A 6,437-nucleotide genomic window follows, 5' to 3' on the forward strand; every position below is an offset into this window, starting at 1 on the left:
TCCACAGAGAGCTTCCAAAGCATCAGAGGGATCTCATTGTTAAAAGGTATCAGTCAGGAGAAGGGTACAAAAGAATTTCCAAGGCATTAGATATACCATGGAACACAGTGAAGACAATCATCAAGTAAAGAAAATATGGCACAACAGTGGGATTGCCAAGAACTGGACGTCCCTCCAAAATTGAAAAAAAAAAGACAATAAGAAAACTGGTCTGGGAGGCTACCAAGAGGCCTACAGCAACATTAAAGGAGCTGCACGAATTTCTGGCAAGTACTGGCTGTGTTTGGTACATGTGGCAACAATCTCCCGTATTCTTCATATGTCTGGGCTATGGGGTAGAGTGGCAAGACTAAAGCCTTTTCTTATGAAGAAAAACATCCAAGCCAGGCGACATTTTGCAAAAACACATCTGAAGTCTCCCAAAAGCATGTGTGAAAAAGTGTTATGGTCTGATGAAACCAAGGTTGAACTTTTTAGCCATAATTCCAAAAGATATGTTTGGCGTAAAAACAACACTGCACATCACCAAAAGAACACCATACCCACAGTGAAGCATGGTGGTGGCAGCATCATGCCAAGGGGCTGTTTCTTAAGCTGGAACCGAGGCCTTAGTTAAGCTAGAGAGAATTATGAACAGTTCCAAATACCAGTCAATATTGGCACAAAACCTTCAGGCTTCGGCAAGAAAGCTGAACATGAAGAGAAACTTCATCTTTCAGCATGACAACAACCCAAAGCATACATCCAAATCAACAAAGGAATGGCTTCACCAGAAGCAGATTAAAGTTTTGGAATAGCCCAGCCAGAGCCCAGACCTGAATCCGATTGAAAATCTGTGGGGTGATCTGAAGAGGGCTATGCACAGGAGATGCCCTCGCAATCTGATGGATTTGGAGTGTTTTTGCAAAGAGTGGGCACATCTTCCAAGTCAAAATGTGCCATGCTGATAGACTCCTACCCCAAAAGACTGAGTGTTGTAATAAAATCAAAAGGTGCTTCAACAAAGTATTAGTTTAAGGGTGTGCACACTTATGCAACTATATTATTTTATTTTTATAATTTTTCTTCCCTCTGCCTAAAAGGTTTTAGTTTGTTTTTCAATTGAGTTGTACAGTTTATAGGTCACATTAAAGGTGGAAAAAGTTCTGAAATTATTTATCTTTGTCAAATTTTTTTACATCACAGAAACCTGACATTTTAATAGGGGTGTGTAGACTTTTTATATCCACTGTATGGATAGAGGTGGCACTGTTTTTTTGGAAGAAAGCAGCTATATATTTCAAATCCTCCACAACTTCCTAAATTCAAATATATCATTATCACATCACATATCATTTTGTCAATTATGCAGTGCAGTGAAATGTTTTTTATACTCCTGGAGTTTTCGTAACCTGTGTCTATCCACTTGAACTGGCTTAGATTTGAGCTCTAACTTATGCTAGATGCTTGCGTCAATTCTAGCAAATAATGCAGTGCCATGAGAAGCCAAGTACATCCCATTAAGCCTGCCCACTATTCCCCCAAAAAATGCGAGAGCAGAGTAAAATTGAAAAAAGGCAGAAAATGCTGCTTACTAGAAAATGTGCCACTTTTCTATGCCAGTTTTCAGGAGTACATCCATTAATACATTTCTGGTGGTTGAAGGACAGGCATTGTTTCGACCCCAGTTGATATGTGAGTCGTATGACCATTAATGACAATCCCCAGATATATATACATCTTCCAAAATGTTTCCAGAAATGTAATTTAATTCAAGAAGAATAAAATGGGATTGCCCATGGCAAACAGTGATTCTTTACCTTTAGTTTGCAAAATGCTGATTGATTATAATTGATATTTCTTCCACCTGGCTCCCACGGCGTCTTCTTTCCACTGACACCCACATTCAGACATCATTGCGTGAATTTGCAGCTGCACTTCCCAGTACTTGTACAATAGCCCTTTTAAGGAAGGTAAGCAGCCCCTTTAAGGAGGGTAAGCTCTAGCATGTTCAATCGGGTGGCAGCTGTGCGGATAGCTCTCCAGTACTGTCCCATCTCCGGCCTGTTTCTGGTTTACTTTATTGGCAAGGGAGTAAATTTTATCTGACAGCAAGTGTTACATGTGGGGAAATACCAAAAATGCCAACACTGCTGCTTGCCATTAAATTCACACCATATGTTGTAGATCATATAACATATACTTCATGATAACCTCCAACATATATACAGGGGCCACTGTTTTGCTCAACCTGATTTCATGTATTCCGATTGTAGCTGTGGACATAACAGTGGAACAAACAATATTCCGATGTGATATTTTCTTTATTTGCCATGGTAAATCCTAGATAATCTAATCGGCAAGGCCAACGTGGCCAAAATGATTTTGCAAATCATTGTGGCTTCAAATTGATTGATACTGTCTGTGTGGTTAGCCTCACCATGGCTGTGCTATGGCCACTATGTCTGAACATAACTTTAGAGACAGCCATGTGCGGAACTGGTAAATGTTAGAACTATAAGATTGGTGGGGGTTTTACCACTGGGACCCCACTGATCATGAGCACACCCCTCGGAGCCCCCTGAAATGAATGGTGTGGCAGGTCGGGTATGCAAACTACTACTACTCAACTCATGTTTATGGGAACTCCAGAAATTCCTGTAGCGTCCCATAGATCGTGTAGTATTACTGAGAGTAATATATGTGATAAATAGAAGTTTATCTCCGATTTTCCTGTACTAACTATGGTGTTTTTTGTTGTTGTTGTTTTTTACAGGGCCAGGAACTGATAAGAGACCCTAAAAACGAAAACCTTTGCCAAAACTGCTGTCAGCAAGCGGACAGTGATACTGTTTACAGCTTATGACCTTTTCATGAATCCTGCACCAGTTTCCTAACCTTGCTATGACTGTTAGCAGAAATCCTTCACACTTAAGTAAAGTTCCTTCCAGGATAATCCGTGCACCTCCCCTCCCCCTTTCATTGTTGAAGTATGCAAAAATGTCTTCACAAGATGAGAACATGGATGGAAGAATGCAATCTTCTTGTGGGCACTGTCTCGTTATGCAGTGGTGTTTGTCCACAGCTTCATAGCTGGCATAGCTGCCATGCATCACATCCCCCACCAGCTGTAGACCTCTGAATCATGCTCTTCATTTCTAGGGGAGGATCGCATAGTTACAGTCCTTTCACCATGTTTTCCTTTTCTTAGATTTTTTTTTTTCCCCTCTCTTATTTTCCTAGCAGTCTGTACAAGAATTATTCGGATAATATTCATGTAAGCTAACAGTCAAGCCACTGCCTCTCCGTTATGCCAAATAGGCAGAATTTTCCATGGAAGACGCTATACTTTAATACTCTCATTTCCATTCGGAACTTTTTTTTTCTTTTTTTCCTTTTTCGATGATGCAATTCAGGGATAAATATGTTGCTGATATGGTACTACTTCCTGTCACCCAAAACCAATTGTATACTGCTGTATTTTATGAATATATCCAGAACAGTGTCATTTATACCGTTTGTTCTTGACTCATGTGTTTAGTTTTGTTTTGAAGCTTTTTCTCACCAAATGACCAGAAAGGGTTTAAACCCAGGATATCTAGTAGACATAGCAGTCTATTGGCAATGCTGTGTATGTATGTGTACCAGAACAACCACTGTACACGGGTGTTTGTACCAGGCATTGCACTATATGGGTCTTCCGTCTCTTGGCTTTGAATAGTATATTCTGCTTTCGGAAACCCCTCATAGAAGAATCAGATAATATCCCACATGTACTGTGTAGTAGAAGAGGGATTTCAGGTTACATTATTATCTGGAAAGCACAGTGGTGCTGAAAAAGCCCTTCCATATTATCCCTCAACATGTCGGATCTTTTATTTTTGTATTATTTTCTTAGATTTGAAGGTTTTTTTGGTTACTTTTTTTGTGGGGAGCATATTGTGAATGAACATCAATGGTACATTATTGCAACTTGATATATAAAGTACAGAGGCAACTGATCTATCGATATCTATTCATTCTGTACTTGATTGATATATGAAGACTTTTTCCTTTGCATTATGGCATTATAAATATAAATATATGAATCTATTTTGTAATGTACAGAGATTAATCATTATGCATGAGTGTTAGGAAGCAGAAGCAAACTAGCTTTTTTTTCCCACAGAAAGGTAATGCGCATGCGTCCCTATGGCGTGGCCAATATAACATTAGAACCATTAACTAATTTAGCCCACTACTGAATTTCTAAAATGTGTTATCATACCTGGAAATTATTACATTTTTTTTTTGTTTTGTTTTTATTAAAATTGTGTGGTGGGAATATTTGTACTGTAATATTTGTGGTCCTTTGATTTAATTTTTTGTACCACTTGTTGTCAGTCATTGCAACGATGCATGTGGTTGAAAGTAGCACTCTTGACCATGTTTGCCCGATGCACCTGCGCTTGTACTATAAATGTAACGTACGTTAACCCGTCCTCACAGATTACTAGTACTGGGCACTACCCGGTGCTCATAGTTCACTATGTGTCGGCAAAGGTGGCTGATTTCCCACTGCATAATATATACATTCTAGGCCCTGGAACTAGACGTAGAAGAATCTGTGACTGGCAGTGGCTTTGTTTACAATGTATTCACCCTTATGTTCTTGTCCTTCCATAGAGCATAGCATCATCACCTAACTGTGAATATGGATATAACGTATATCTAACAGTGTATCTACTGTATTTACTCAACACAGTGATTTCCTTCATTTTTTGACCATCTCTTATGGTCTTCAGTATGTCTTCTGTCAGATACATATATCCAGTCTTCTGCTTCATACAAAAGCCTTATTGTGGACACAGGAAAATACTTTGAAAGGGTGGTATATCCAGAGGATTGCTTAGGCATGTCAAGTAGATAGCAGGCGACTCATATATCAGTAGCCATTTTACCCTATAAGTATCGCTTGAGAGCTTTTCTAGGTTCTTGTTTGAATAAACAGGGTGCTCATTTGTTCACTAAAACAAGGTGCTTGGATCCATTTCTACGGGACATTGGTAGAAGTCTAATATCCTGGACCTTCTACTACTGTGACCTTCTGACATGTGTAAATGGACTTGTAATAGTATAATTTAATCTTCATTTTTTTGTCTCTCCTATTCAAGGAGACCTATCAGAGGTAAAAAAAAAAAAAAAAAAAAAAAAAAAAGAAAGAAAGCCATTTAATGTACATTAAGATGTGAAAACTGTTTCTTACATCTTGACTGGAATATTATTTGAAGTTACCGGCCCAACGCCCGAGACTGCACTATTGAGGGATACTAATAACAACATATTCGGTGTGTTCTTATCATAGAAACTTTAAATGGATTCGAAACACACGGCTGGCCTTACATATTGGTTTATTAGGTGATTTGAATCCACTCTAGGTCTCCTGACAATTCCGAAAATGACATGTCATTAGAATCTCTCAGCAGTTCAGGCTTTGGGCCTTTAACATTCATGTCAGCATAGGAGATGGTGGAAAAAATATACATTTTTATGAACTCTAAAGCACGTTTATACATGTTCCTTGTGGTAGATGCCCTCAAGCTCTTATATTCATCTGTGGTACCATAGAAATGTTTTAATGATTTTATTAATGAAACCTCCCATGTGTTTTCTGCATTTAAATGTGTCATATGAAAGCCTCAAGAACCAGAGAACCAACCGATATTCATCCTTCAACGAGCTATGTAGTACCCAAGTAGGAGACATGTACACGTGTTATAACAAGGGCAAGGGATCAAATACACATGCTAATAAATCTTCCATAGAAACCACTTGTTCCATCAGAAGGAGAGTACATTTTGCATAGTTAAGTTTGTGTTCCTTTGTCATGGCACCCTTGAATCATGCATTTTGATGAAGGTGAATATATTGCTGCTCTCAAAGGACTTCATATCAAAACTGCCTATAGCAACCAATACAAGTTCATCATTCATTGTTCTTGTGCTGTTCAGAAAATAAAAGTCATTGAGGATGTTCTGAATAATTGTTTTATTACAGGTAAAGCTGGCATGATATGAAACATTTACAGAACGTACACTTAAGTAACTAAAATTGCTGCTTAAAGGAAACTCCAGGGGAAATTGGACAGAAAATATGACAATCTCCAACCTTGCAACTTCCAGCTGGGCAATATTGCTGCTAAAGATTGCTCTTTTAGACTCTGTTCACACTTTTTCCATGGCAAGTTGGTGCTAATAACTATTTGAAATATATCTAATAGTGAGGAAAATTGGCTTCTACCTCACAGTTGTTGTTTTTTTTCCCTTCCTCTGGATCAACTTGCAGGATAACAGGCTGAATTGGATGGACAGATGTATTTTTTCAGCCTTACTACGTAATTATCTATCCTGGATTCTCTGCAGCTAGTGGAATTATGAGGTTACTTAGGGGGTCATTTATCAAACTGGTGTAAAGTAGAA

At 38.6% G+C, this 6,437-nt stretch overlaps 1 protein-coding gene across 1 annotated transcript in view; it reads left to right on the forward strand.

The window, feature by feature from the left end:
* FOXO3 (forkhead box O3) overlaps positions 1-5,998 on the forward strand; it is a 127,660-nt gene extending 121,662 nt beyond the window's left edge. Inside the window, exon 3 of the mRNA XM_044289316.1 lies at positions 2,756-5,998. The gene's annotated coding sequence lies outside the window, so the exon portion shown is untranslated. The remainder of the gene's footprint in view (positions 1-2,755) is intronic.
* The last annotated feature ends 439 nt before the right edge of the window (positions 5,999-6,437 follow it).

Source organism: Bufo gargarizans, chromosome 4, assembly GCF_014858855.1.
Source record: "Bufo gargarizans isolate SCDJY-AF-19 chromosome 4, ASM1485885v1, whole genome shotgun sequence".
In the NCBI taxonomy this organism is placed as follows: domain Eukaryota; kingdom Metazoa; phylum Chordata; class Amphibia; order Anura; family Bufonidae; genus Bufo; species Bufo gargarizans.